General features: G+C 39.0%; 1 protein-coding gene across 1 annotated transcript in view; it reads right to left on the minus strand.

Moving 5' to 3' along the window:
• The window catches only part of LHFPL3 (LHFPL tetraspan subfamily member 3), a 526,198-nt gene that overhangs the window by 149,625 nt on the left and 361,409 nt on the right, over positions 1-15,164 (minus strand). The gene's annotated exons all lie outside the window — the stretch shown is intronic.

Raw genomic sequence — 15,164 nt, forward strand, 5'->3', positions numbered from 1 at the left:
ACTTTGACCACTTACTTTAGCAGATGTGACACAGCAGAGCCCCAAGTGTCCTGGTGCTATGGAGCTTGATTTTCCTGTGTCTCTGTCATCACCACGGGAAGAACATGTTGGCCTGTTAGTTCCAGGAAGAGGATGAGAGACACGTGGAGCAGAAACACCCCCAGACAAGTCTAGTCCAGGTGCTCCAAACCCCAGGTAACCCACAGGCTTCTAAAGAATAGTAAATGGTTGTCTGCTTAAGCCACTGAGTGTTGGGATGGTTTGTACACAGAAAAACTTCCATCCTCCCTACTCTGTCATCATCACAGATGACAGCTCTCCCCTTCTCTATTTTATAGGCTTCTTTTCCACCTAACATCACCGTGTCCCAGCACCCGCTGGCAAAAAGTGGGATCCTCTGTGGAACTGGGGGAGTGGAAGAGAAAATAAGGGGAGGAAATAGGGCAAAGGAGAGAAGACTGATACCAACTGCAAGATTTTTATCGGAAAGATGGAAAACTTAATTGTCACCACACTCAGCCTGCTCCTGCCTCCATTCTCCCATCTCCTTTCTCTCCCCCAGCCCTAATTTCCTACCCTTAATAAACAATGTTCCCACAATCAATCTTCACGATAAGGCTGAAGTTATATTACAATAATGCTAATATTTATTGAATACCAACTGTATATATTAAGCACTGAGTTAAGTGCTTTACTTGGACTGTATCTTTTAAACCTCACTGTGATGCTGTAAGATAGATAATGTGATCTACATTTTACTCCTGAAGAAGCTTAAGAGACACTGAGACCCACACCTAGTAAGGGGTGGAGCTGAGGGTCTAATCCAATCAGCCTGATGCCATAGCCCAGGCTCTTTACCCCCACACCACACGGCCTCCTCTTGTTGAATCCCCTTATCCCCATTTCCCACTGTCATTCTTCTCCCCTCTCTATGGGCAACCATTAATGGATATATTTTTATTTTAATATATTTTATATTACACACTGTGGATCATTGTTTGATATGAATTATTTTTAATTTATGTAAATGGTATTTTATTACCTATATTATTGTTTCCTTTTTCTCACTAAGCATCTTGTTTTTTATACATCCATGTTGCCATGGGTTGACTGCCAAAGCAATCCTGAGAAAAAAGAACAAAGCTGGAGGTATAACCCTTCCAGACTTCAGATTATACTACAAAGCTACAGTAATCAAAATAGTGTGGTACTGACACAAAAACAGATATATAGGTCAATGGAACAGAATACAGAGCCCAGAAATAAACCCACACACCTATGGTCAATTAACCTATGACAAAGGAGGCAAGAATATACAATGGAGGAAAAAACCCGTCTCTTCAACAAGTGGTGCCGGGAAAGCTGAACAGTGACATGTAAAACAATGAAATTAGAGAATTCCCTCATGCCATATATAAAAGTAAACTCAAAATGGTTTAAAAACCCAAATTTAAGACATGACACCATGAAACTCCTAGAAGAGAACATAAGTGAAACACTCTTTGACATAAATCATAGCAATATTTTCTTAGATAAATCTCCCAAGGCAAAATAAATAAAAGCAAAACCTTAAAAATGGGACCTTATCAAACTTAAATGCTTTTGCACAGAAAAGGAAATCATCAACAAAATGAAAAGACAACCTATGAAATGGGAGAAAATATTTGCAAATGATGCGACAAACAAGGGGTTAATATCCAAAGTATACAAACAATTTATACAACTCAATATCAAAAAAACCCAAACAACCCAATCAAAAAACAGGCACAAGAACTAAATAGACATTTTCCCAAAGAACACATACAGATGGCCAACAGACACATGAAAAGATGCTCAACGTTGCTAGTTATTAGAGAAATGCAAATCAAAACTACAATGAGGTATCACCTCACACCAGTCAGAATGATCATCATCAAAAAAGTCTACAAGTAATAAATGCTGGGGAGGGTGTGGAGAAAAGGGAACCCTCTTGCACTGTTGGTGGGAATGTAAATTGGCACAAACACTATGGAAAACAGTATGAAGGCTCCTTAAAAAACTAAAAATAGAGCTACCCTATGATCCAGCAATCCCACTCCTGGGTATGTATCTGGAAAAAATGAAAACTCTAATTTGAAAAGATACATACAATGTTCACAGCAGCACTATTTACAATAACCAAGATATAGAAACAACCCAAGTGCCCATCAACAGATGAGTGGCTTAAGAAGATGTGGTATACATATACAATGGAATATCACTCAGCCATTAAAACAATGAAATGTTGCCATTTGCAGCAACATGGATGGACCTAGAGAATATTATGCTTAGTGAATTAAGTTAGACAGAGAAAGACAAATACTATATATCACTTACATGTGTAATCTAAAAAATAATACAAATGAATGTATATACAAAATAAAAACAGACTCACAGCCATAGAAAACAAGCTTATGGTTACCAAAGAGGAGAGGTGCAGGGAAGGACAAATTCGGAGAACAGGATTAACAGATAAAACTATTATACATGAAATAGATTAAAAAAACCCAAGGATTTACTGTATAGCACAGGGAATTATACCCAATATCTTGTAATAACCTATAATATAATCTGCAAAACTACTGAGTCACTATGCTGTACACCTGAAACTAACACAATATTGTAAATGAACTATACTTCAATAAAAAAAGAAAGATCCATCCATCCATGTTGCCCTGTGTTGATTTAATTTTTTGTCTCTGACCTGCTACAGAATAGTCTATGGTTTCCACTCACCCCAAATGATTTATCCACTCCTCCATAATGAAGATCCAGATTTTTTCCAACTCTTCACCACAAATGATACTTCAGTGAGCATCCTCATATGCTATCCCTCACGGTGCTAGCGAGAAATTCCGGGACATAAATCCAGGAGCAGAACTGGTAGATCATAGGGTATGTTTAGCAACTGGAATAGACTACTCTCCAGAATGGCTGCTCTAGTTCACACTCCTACTAGCAGTGCAGAGGGAGATCCCTGCTTGTTATCCTGTCTAAATTCTGCCAACCTAAAAGGTGTAAATTTACAACTCATTGCTGTTCTAATTTATATTTCTCTATTAATGATTTGGGACATTTCTTCATATACTAGTTCTTTCTGTTTCCTTTCCTACAAATTGCCTGTTCATAATCTTTGCTCATTTTGCAATTGATTTTGAGTTTTTTTCTTATTAATTTTGAGGAATTCCTTGCTTATTCTAGTTACTTGCTATTTTGTAACATTCCAAATAGCTTCTCTAAATCTGTCACCTGGTCTTTGTCCTTGCTGTCCTTCATGAACAGAAGTCGTATTTTGATGTAATTAAATTAATTTTTTTTTTGCCTTATGGTCTGTGCCTTTGAAGTTTTGTTTAAAAAAATCCCATCCCATCTCTGGTTCTCAAAGATTTTTATTTTGTATTTTTGTCTATTGACTTTATGGGCTTACATTTCTATTGCCTTTTGTAAAAAAATCCAATTGCTTAAATAACCTTATTCTTCTAACATTATGAGTGAAACAAGCTTTGGAGGGCAAATCCAAGAAATTGACTGTTGCTGACATCAATTGCTTCTATGAAAAGTATGTGATCTGAGTTCCAAAACACCAAGCTGGAAGTAAACTTTTGGAATAGATCCTATTTATGCACTGAGGGGTGCCAGGATATTTATGAAAAGCAACTCTAAAGTAACAATACTGCTCTGGCCATGGTTGTTGGCCTCAGTATCATAACATTATAATTGTAGTGTTAATCTGATTATAAATGACCCTGAGCAGTGTTGCATAAAGCACTGCCCTCAAATCAACTGCATCACATTTACTTAAATGTACTTATTAAAAATACAGATTTCAGTGTCAAAACCCATAGAATGTACAACACAAAGAGTGAACCCTAACATAAACTATGGAGTTTGGTTGATAATAATGTGTCAATGTTGGTTCATTAATTGTAATAAAAGAGCCACATTGATGTGGGATGTTGATGGTGGGGAGGCTATGTATATGGGGAAAGCGGTGTGTGGGAACTCAGACTTTTTGCTTGATTTTGCTTAATCCTTAAAGCAGTAATCCTTAAGCAGTAATCCTTAAACTGCTTTTAAAAAAATTTATTAATTAAAAAAGAAGACTCCTTAGAGCTGTTCCTTAGAACTACTAAAGCCATAATTTCATTTTTCATTAGCATCCCAGGTAAATATTATTCTCATAGAAGTTTGATAGCTACTACCTGAAATGTATCTTTTAATAATAATAATAAAAAGGTTTGTTACCTGGTGGGTGTGAATTAGCTGGCGAGGGAAGGGATCAGTTTAGAGTGTACCAGGAGAGAGAGCCAGAGATAAATGGGTTTTGAATAATGAGGGAGGAGTCCTCCCAGTTTATTTTAGCTTCTAATAAAGATTTTATTACTTATGTTTGTTTGACATATGGATTTTATTTGCCATGTATATGGTGAGGAAAATAAAGATGTGTTCTGACCAAAACACAGGCACATACTAGCCTAGTAGCACTAAACTTTTATCACCCTATGTAAGAACTGAAGTGATTGTATTCCCCTACATTCAGGGGATTCTTGTCTTTACTGCTTTTTCTGCCTGGGTGGACTCCCTTCCCTCTATCACTTCTGAAGGACACTTCTCACAGACATTTTTAAGGCCTTGAGTTTGGCTCTCATCTGTCCAGCAGTGCACTGAAGGAATTTCCCGCCAGGTTGAAATTGGGTAACATTGTAATGAGTGAGTCTTATTTCTATCAGGGGATCATGGGGTCTCCTTGGTGACTGTCACTGAATTTACAGAGCTGGCTATATGGTTTGAGCTCTTTGAGTAGTAAATATAATGGAATACCTCCTCCCCCATCCCACCCCTGATCATCCTGAGATACGAGTACATGCAGGAAGATTACAAAAAACAAAGCAAAATTTCCCACAAAACCTCCAACCAACCAACCCTCACCAGTCGTATTGAAAATATTTGTAAAATTACCAGATGAAAAACGTCATATTTAAACATGTGGAGGGAACAATTTCTAGATCTTAATGAGGTCCCCATTATGATGCAGAGTTGCTAAGAACAAAGGGAGACCATGGTGCAGTGGTTAGGGTGTGGGCTCTGTACCGCATGAACCATGGCATACAAACAAGCTCTATATATGTGTTTGTCAAGTAAAATCAAAGCTCTCAAAATAAAAACAGTTTTCATAGGTGCCAGACATTGTGACAGTTTACATACACTATCTCATTTTCACAAAATGAGGCAGGTTCTATTAACGTCCTTACAGATGAGCACGCTGAGGCTTAGAGAGGTTTGCCCGAGTTCACAGAGACAGCAGCTGCCACAAATCGATTTCCCAGGGCTGGCAGAAAGCTCTGCTTCCAAAAGAACAGCAACTGAACTGTATCAGAGATGATTATTTAGCCTATTACAGAATGAAACTTGACTATTTTCATGGGTTACCTACTGATTTCTAATTATAAAAATTCAAACTGATGAGATGATCTTTATTTCCCCTCTCTGTGGCTTAGCTTCCTCATCTGTAAAACGAGGGCACTGGGTGAAGACATTGGTCCTCAGCCCTGGCTGTACATGAGAACCGCCTGAGGAGTTCTCACACCTGGACCCACCTCATGCCAACTGAATTAGAATCTCTGCAGTGGCGCCCAAGCACTGGAATCTATTTTTAAGCTCCCCAGCTGACTGTAAAGAGCCAAGTGATTTCTGGCTCTATAAGTCCTCACTCTGTGATTATATTTCAACATTTCTTTAGCTTGACCCTGTCCCCCACCACACCCCAGTACAGATGAGAGGAGACAGTTGGCCATTCACCCAACATCTGAAGAGTTATTAAGCCCACCACTAAGACTTCTTTTCAGTTGGATTAAAAAAAAAAAAAAAAAGAAAAAACAAAAAACCAAACAGTCACCCATGCTTTTAGAGGATTTTCCTGAAAAAGAAACTTCAAGACAGTGTCATCTGGTAATCTGCTACCATGTACTGATCTACATAGCATCTTTGAGCCCCCTTTACCAAGGTCAGGAAAGGGTTTTCTTATTTTTTCTTTTTTAAATGGGTGAACTGGAAACAAAGCTCCCAGAGCCCAGACAATTGCACTTCTCCTGTCTGGACAGTCAGAGAACGTCTGGTTCATTTTGTTTGTTGGCATTGGTACCAAAAGGCCAGCCCCTGGTGAGAAGCTATCAGGTGAGCAGATGGAATTTGCTCATGTGACTTCTTCTGGGCTTGTCACCTTCTCTGGGACAAGGGACAGTTTTAGATTTTCTTTGGAGAAGCTGCCCCTTGTAAGGGCTCCGGATCGGAGCCCTCCTTTCAGTGAGCACTGCAGCTTCACCCACTGCCGCGAGGGGCTGTGTCCGGCTTCTCTCCAGCGACTGGCCTGCCTAGTGGTTCTGTCAGAACATGTGTTGGGGTGGCTGACACTAACACCACAACTGCGTTTCTCCCTGGTTGAATTTTGCCCTTCAGATCTCTTGACAACATCATCACTCTCGCTCTTGTGGGCTTGACAGCGCACTGACTTGCAGACAGCATCGCATGGCAGTTGTCAGAATTCACATTTCGTCTCCTGGTTATTCCAGACACATCATCAAAGGTGACGTGGTGAAGTTAAGTTAGGGAGATGATATCTACTCAGGCCAAACCGATTTTTCCCCACCAAATCTGAGGCTGAGATTACGTGTGCAGCAAAGCAGGAAGCAAAAGTCAATGAAATGCATAAATACAGCACTTGCTGAGGATCAGCTGGCTGACTGACTGGAAAGACATTGTTCAAGGGTGATAACAGTGGCGGTACAATGGACTTTTCCCCAAAACGGTTTCTGGAGTTTAGATTTTCAATAGGCTGCTCTAAAACGAATGCTTTAGCAATAAGTGAGAACTCCCCACCTCTCTATTCTGACTTGTCCCTGTCCACAACATATCTATTGCATTTGTTTCATTTCTTCACAGTTGTGTTCTCCTTTGTTTATTTAATACTAACAGACTCACTGATGTTTTTCTACAAGCTGGTTTTTTTAAAGCCTCTCAGCAGATGAAACCTTGCGTGTCAAATTGTCCTTGGGAAGCAGTCTCTGCTTATTATAGCATCATCTTTCACTGGTGCTGGAGTGAGGCAGCTGTCAGCCACGGCATGCACTCACAGAGGTGGTACCAACAAAGTGACCTGGTGAAGCCATGTCTACGAGGACGGGATTGGAACTCAGAAATATAACCTAGTGCCTATAACACTACATGTTCTCCCCAAAGAGACTGAGGGCAAACCTTGCCCCAATCATTCTGGAACTCTCAGTGTTTATCACGAGGCTTGGCACACACGAGGTGTGGAGGAAATGTTTGATGAGCTGACTGCTGTGGTTTTGCCCATTGCTTGGCACACAGCAAGCACAGAGTATATTTTTGTGCCTGTTGAAATAAGGCCTAAAGAGGTACACTGATTTGCTGAGTGGCAGAGTTACAGTATATTGTTCCAACATGCCGTTCTCTGATTCTTTAAAAATATGTATCTATGTGTAACATGCAGGCAAATTTATTTCCTTTGCAATCCATGAAGTAAGAGACAAACTGCTTCGTGTGCAGGGAACATGTTAAATGGGACATTTACTTACACAATTCTTTCATGGAATTGATTCAATAAAAGTAACAATAACAAGTGCTTAAATTTATTAAGCATTTACTATGTGCTGAGAACTATAATACTGGATATAACAGATAAATAAGACATAGTCCTTGCTCTCAAGAAACTTAGAGTAAAAAATGTAATTTGCGGGTTTTTTTTGGGGGGGTGGTCATATTTTGTAAAGCACTAATAGAACACCTATTTCTGCAAGTAATCTCAACATTTATTTATCTCAGCAGTATCCACTTGGCACTGTGTCCTTACCTCCCCTACCAGACGTTAAAAACAGAAAATGTGATACACACACACTCACACACAACGGAATACTATTCAATGATAAAAAAGAACGAAATTTTGCCATTTGCAGCAACATGGATGGACTTGAAGGGCATTATGCTACTAATAATAAGTCAGAGAAATGTCAGACAGAGAAAGACAAATACTGTATGATATCACTTATATGTAGAATCTGAAAAATACAACAAACTAGTGAAAATAACAAAAAAGCAGACATTTGTAGAGAACTAGTGGTTACCATCAGAGAGAGGGAGGGGGGAGGGGAAATGTAAGACTGGGGGACTGGAATGTACAAACTGTTAAGTATAAAATAGGCTACAAGGATATACTGTACAACATGGAGAATATAGCCAATATTTTATAATAACTATAAATGGAGTATAACCTTTAAAACTTGTGAATCACTGTATTGTATATCTTTATATAATATTGTATAGCAACTATATTTCAATAAAAAAATCAGAACCCCCGCCCCAAAAAAAACCCAGCTGTTTCTCCTTTGCCAGGGGCAAGTGAAGTGACAGGTTACATTTTCAGTGTGTTCTTCGACCTCACAATGGAATCAGTGAGCATGCAGCAAGAATGTAAACATCACTTGCCAAAAAAGTTTCATGTACACTAAAAAAACAAGTCTGAGTAGGGACACTGAGCCCCAAGGAGATTTAACTAGAATGAAAGTCAAGAACACTAATGTTTCATTTGGTACCTGTGCTTCTCCAGATAGAGGATGTGGAAAAACACCAGAGACTCCAGCATGAATAAGAGGAAAGCTAGAGGGGTTCCTTGTTAGGAAACTAACTAGATAAACAGGAAGCAACTAAACTACTGGAGAATATTTATGGGGGAGAAAAAAACTTTCAGAGGTATATTTGTGGCCTAGAAGTGTAAATATGTAGATAAGAATACTAGAAATAAGAGATGTCATGAACTGAGATGGGGAAGACCGTGGGGGAAGGAGGCTTTGTGGGAAAGATAAGGAGCTCAGTTTGGGAAAGTTTGTTAAGTTTGAGAAGCTCATTTAGATATTAAAAAAGGGTGTCAAGTAGGCAGTTGGGTATATGAGACCAGAGTTCATTGGAGAGGTGGGAGGTGGATTAAATTTGGGAGTCATTAGGGTACAGCAGTCATTTAGAGTCACGGGAATAAGGACACAGACCTACTAGAGAGTGGACTTGAGGATGTGGGGAGGGGGAAGGGTAAGCTGTGACAAAGTGAGAGAGTGGCATGACATACATACACTACCAAACGTAAAATAGACAGCTAGTGGGAAGCAGCCGCATAGCACAGGGAGATCAGCTCGGTGCTTTGTGACCACCTAGAGGGGTGGGATAGGGAGGGTGGGAGGGAGGGAGACGCAAGAGGGAGGAGATATGGGAACGTATGTGTGACTGATTCACTTTGTTGTAAAGCGGAAACTAGCACACCATTGTAAAGCAATTATACTCCAATGAAGATGTTAAAAATAAATAAATAAAGTCATGGCAGAGATGAGATAACCTGGGATATGAACATAGATAGAGTGGAGAGATAGACAGTGAGGAATCAGCAAAGGAGACTTGAGCTCAAAGAGCCCCACAGAGGCAAGAGGAAATCTAGGCAAGGTCAGCTACTGGAAGCCAGCTAAAGACAGACCTTCAGATGGGGCCAGCAGTCAGTTGTGAAAGGTTGCTGATAAGTCAATACAAGGATTGATAATCGACTATGAAATTTAACAATTAGGAGACTGGGGGTGACCTTCATAAGACTGTCTGTGAAGTGCTGGGGGTGAGAACTTGAATGGAGTGAGCTTATAAAAGAGTGAGAGGAGAGGAATTAGAAGCTCCAAGTATATAAAACAACTCTATGAGCACTAAGGTCTGCTCCAACTGAGACTGACGTGAGCCCTTCTGAAAAAGTGTCAAGATGTATGCCATTTTTTAGAGGTACACTCTGAGATGCTTTGATGACCAAGGGGGCTTTGTTCAAATCCCAGTGGGAAACAGACAATGCACTATGGCCTTATTAAAGCTTTAATTCAAAGCACTTGAAGATACTTTCTTTCCTACGCTTCCTGATCTTACCTCACTAGGTTTTTATAAAGTTACTCAAGTAAGAGGATGAGTTTTAAATCAAGGCTTTCCCCCATTCTCAAGTGTATTAAACTTTTGATTGAATAATATTATCTAAAAGCTACCAAATGAAAATAAGACTATACTCTTACTTGCACAGGGCTGACTACTCAAGTGGAAAGCATTAGAATCAGCATCCATAAAGAATTGATTACATCGTGTTGTGTTATTACACAACAAAAAGAACTTGAAATTTCAAGTAAAATGATTTGTGTTTGAGTCCTGGATCCATTCCTTCCTAGCTGTGAAAATTTACACAAAATATTTAACTTTTATGGGCCTCGGGTTTTGACGTGTAAAACTAGGATGATGGGGATGATGGTAACTACTTCACAGGATTATTCCAAAGATTAAAATGTCATATGGGGGAAATGATTAGCAATAAGCCTATATCAATATCACTGATTATAAATTGCTTCTACATCTATGCTTTTGGTGGATTCTCCCAACCCTACAGAGAAGGCAGAGCTGGGTATTATCGTTCCCATTTTAAAGAAAGTGAAGCTGAGGCTCTGAGATGTTAAGAGACTTGTTCAAAGTCACATGACTAATCAGTGCCAGAGTTGAGACCAGAAAAAAAGTTTGTGTCTGTGATCTGGGGCCTTGTTCACTGTCCAGGTGTCCACATGGACATCACATAGTATGGGAATCTAGTGGGGCAAGGAGCCTCCTCTGCATGGGACAGAGTTTCTAAATCTGACTCATTCTCCTCTTGGTGGTGTGCACGAGTGGGGCTGTGACAGCAGGTTCAGTGGGGAGGTACACGGCTGAGGGAGAAACACCTAGGCATCCTGGACCTCCCTCCCCTTGACCTTTATCTTTCCCTTCTCCTAGTCACCCCTGCAGTGCTAACAAGTCCCTAAAAGAGCCTTTAGTGTATTCATTGCTCTGAGGGTAGAAGCTATTACGACTCTCAGAGCATCCTTAAAAGACGCCTCTGAAGGTGTCCCTTGAATTGGAATATTTTACAGCTGGAAGAAACCTCAGATGCCATTTAGGTGAGTCTGCATTTTACAGAGAAGGAAGCTGAATTCCGGGACTATTAAGATATGAATGCAAGGCTCCTCAGGTCACATCACACCAGCTCTGGGCAGTGCACACTCTTTCCACAGACCACACTGCCGCCCTCAATGAGGCTGTGGCACGGCATGGTACCTTAACTCAAAATCTTGAAGCATTTCTCAATTAGCTATTTAAGTAAAATGAATTTATTCTAACTCCCCCTATTACAGCATTTAAGAGCTTAAACCACTTAATAAATAAGTGGCAGCTGGAGTCACCTCTTGATGGATAATCATGTTTTCTCATTTGAAGTTAAAGTGCTAGAAGACAAAGTGACTTTAAAACTGCTCAGGAGAGGCCCCAATTATCTGATAAGCGATTCCAAAGACCATACACATAAACGCAGAAACAGACCTCTTTATGAATGATGTCTGACAAGGAAAGAGATATTTGTGGCATAGGAGCTCTTGAAAATGTAATTATTTATCCTTTCACAATTAATGAAAGAAACTGAAAATGAAGCTTTCATTTCAAATCCTTTTTATCTGGATGAAACTTTAATTTTACATAATGAAATTGACTTCACAGTTCAGTGTGTTAAAATATGCACTTAAGTAGCATATCAAGGTTAAATGCCGACTGTTGTCGGCTCATTTAGAAATCATGCTGCCCAACGCCCAAAACAAGAATGAACACCTGCCTGTCTGCTACTAGCCCCAGATCCAGGGACAGCACACAGCCTGCAGGGCTGGCTCCCCAAATGCAGGGGATGCAGTTGAGTTTTCTCGCATATGCCGACTCCCGTATAAAGTTAGTTGGATATTTAGAGTTTTCACTCCTCTTTGTTTTTCAGTGGGGCTGTTTTTTGTTTGTTTTTTTGTTTGTCAGAGCGCCATAGATGATTAACTTTCTCTCTTACAGAAGTCTGCCCTAAGACAACACTTGCATCATCAAAGTTGTTGCTTTCAGTTTGGTGAAACAATGTTAAAACTCCTTTATTCAGATTTTGCCATTTCACAATTTATGATAAATTTCAGCTTAGATCTCTTTCAAATTATATTTACACTCTTGGAAAAGGAGGACCTTATGAAATGCTGTGGGAGGTGTGGTATGGGAACATGAAAATGGGATCGAGGTGAATTCATTGGACATCTATCTTAAGAGACAGAGGTGGAGATGTTCATCTGTGGATCTCCCCGTTTTCCCTTTGAATAGCACCTTTGTGACAGTTAATTTATGTCTCTGGAGCATCCTGTGGAGCACCTTTCACCCTAAGACTCTGTAAGTGGAGTAAAGGCAACAATTAGAGCTGCATTCCCTTCCCTTCTCTGATATAGGCTGTAACAGTGATTCTTGTTTTGACCATTGGGGTGGTTGCTGGGAAAGACTTATGGATCTAAGCAATATCTTATTGTACTGAACTCATTTGGTGGCTTTTCTAGATATACAGGGCAATTGTATTATTAGATTACAAAAGCCACATTAAGAAGAAATGATAATGAGACCTTTCAGGACAAACTTCTTCGAACTGGGGGCATATACCACATTTGCAGGTTTATTCTTTCTATAATGGTCCTGCTACTTGTTATAAGATGTAGGTTGTTAGGATGATTGACAGGCCATAAAACTGGAAGACTGTAAAAGATACTACAGTGTGTGTGGTGATATAACCTATATCATAACCTATTTCCTCTTCTGAGTCAAAGCTTGAGTTATGGTATTATCTGCTTCCATGATACCAGAAGGCATCACGTAGTTTATAAAATCTTCCAAAATTCCATGAGCTAGATTTGCCTCTTGTTTCACTACATTGCCCTGGAACCCAAAGGAGGCCTTAGCTATCAAAGGACATCACATTAGTTTTATCAGTAAAAAAAAAATTGATAGTGAAAAACAATGCTTCAATAAGGGAAAATTTATATTAACGTGGCCATGCAAAGTACCTATATAAAACCAATTTCATAATTACAACTTATCCTTACAGGTCCTCAGGGAAGTGAAATCTGAGAGAAGGTAACAATGATGTATTTAGTTTTGGTTACTGCATGCACTTCAAAGCCATTAAACTACTGGTTAGTGAAACTACGTTCATACACAAAACATAAAAACAAACCACTGATTGGTTTTCCCTCAACCTAAGTTTTTGCAAGTTTTAACAATGAACACGTGTTTAAATAATAACAAACAATAACGGCTACTCTCTACAACAACTGTAAATCTCCTACCGTTTCTCAGAAACATGCAGGTTTGATTACATTTTATACAAGGCTTAGAAAACCTTGCTCTGATTTTTACAAGACCCTATTGTTTACGGATCAGAACTGCCCGGGTAATAGAACTGTTGATACATTCTCAGAGTTCCAGGAAAAGGAATTTCAACTGTGAAATAAAAATGTGGTAGAATTGAAACGTTTCATCAATATGGCCTGGTGTTCCCTGCTGCTTTATGAGACCTATCTGATTTGATACAGAAGAACTGCTACTGATTTTAGTCCTTCAGAACCAGACGGAAGAAACTCTAGAATACATCCAAATATGATACGTTCAAATGGAGAAGATGATGAACACAGAAAAAATTATTCACAGATAGTCCCTAAACCTTATATTGGCCTATTTTAATCTTCTTTCCCATTAATGCTTTTACAAGGTGTTTCCAATATATCATTGAGTAGAAAATGATGCTTTCTTTAATAAAGACCTAGACAGAAGGGATCAGACATCCACATTTAACTGAATCAACTGGTAGAAAAGACCCATCTTGGAAACTGTTGATTTTTATTCTATAATCCTGCCTGTTCCGTCCTGAAGTATGAATTCAGGAGAATTCTCAGTTGTATGTGTGATTGTGAGTTAGAATTCTCAGTGGCCAAGTGAAAACATTCCTGGCTTTGTTATTTTTTTCTTCTGAATTTTCTTCTTCTTTTATGTGGTCGAAGGATATCTGGAAAGTTAAAGGTTCTCAATATAACTTTGAATTGTACAGTGAATACACAGAATTCTGGGTGGTGGTGAGAATCAAGCATTTGCAGAACAAAGTAGTTTTCTTTAATTCGTTGTCTAGGGAAAGGTAATTTATTCCAATATTGAGCTATCTCTACTATTAAATTTGAAGTGAAGTTAACAGGACAGAGACCGGTCTGTGTACATCCAACAAGACACAAAGACAATAGCCAAGGGCACCAGATTAATGAGTGCATGTGAAAGCACTTTAAACCTGCAACATGCTTTATAAGTGTAACCAGCATCTAGAAAAGGCAACTCAGAGGGAGGTAGTCACGTTTTTAGGAAGTTCAGCACTATTCCCCTATGAAAGGGTTATTTTTGTGTTTAGAATATTTTTGACAGACCCAAGTAAACTAATATGTATTCTGTCTATAAATCAGAGGAATAAAGGGCTCGCGGGTGACTGCTCCTCTCCCGGACTTCTCTATTCATCTCTTTATAGTTCACGGCTTATGATCATAAATTGTGATGCTCTAAGTATAAAGCTTGCTACACTATCATTACATGTGACATTCACGTAGATACTAATGTATGCTTATATTTGAGGCATGTTGAGGCAGTGAAGAGTTTTTCAAGTAAACACTACTTGAAATAAACTAAATTTCATAATTCAAAGATGGATTTAGTTCTTAATTAGGAATAAAAGCTAGAAGAAGGAGCCACTCAGTTGAAGGTGCTGATACAAGTCCAAAGTATTAAAGATAACATAAAGACAAAACAATTTAATGAACCTAAGGCTTTAACAAAACAGAGACAGTAAAATTCTATCCCAAGAAATTGGTTTAGAAATGTGGAAAGAAAATTAAAAGATTTATCTTGAATAACGACTTGCTAGCTCTTACTGGCACACTAGAATATTCATGTGTCATTCACTAGTCAATGTCCTATCTTCTATCCTAGTTTGTGTGTGTGTTACAGAAGGCATTTTCTTTTTGAAGAGAAATTTGAGGACTTTTGATTACCCAGATAACACATTTTAAAATTCAGCTAATTAGGTAAGCACTGAAATATCTAACTGTAACTATTTGTGGCCAGTATCTCTACCTCTTTCTGAGAGGTTGAGTCTGAATTCAACTATATTGATGGTGAGCAGTTTAACAAAGACGCTTATAGATGATTCTCAAAGACTC

This window comes from Monodon monoceros, unplaced genomic scaffold (genome assembly GCF_005190385.1).
Source record: "Monodon monoceros isolate NGI ecotype Baffin Bay Population unplaced genomic scaffold, NGI_Narwhal_1 Super_Scaffold_2, whole genome shotgun sequence".
NCBI lineage: Eukaryota > Metazoa > Chordata > Mammalia > Artiodactyla > Monodontidae > Monodon > Monodon monoceros.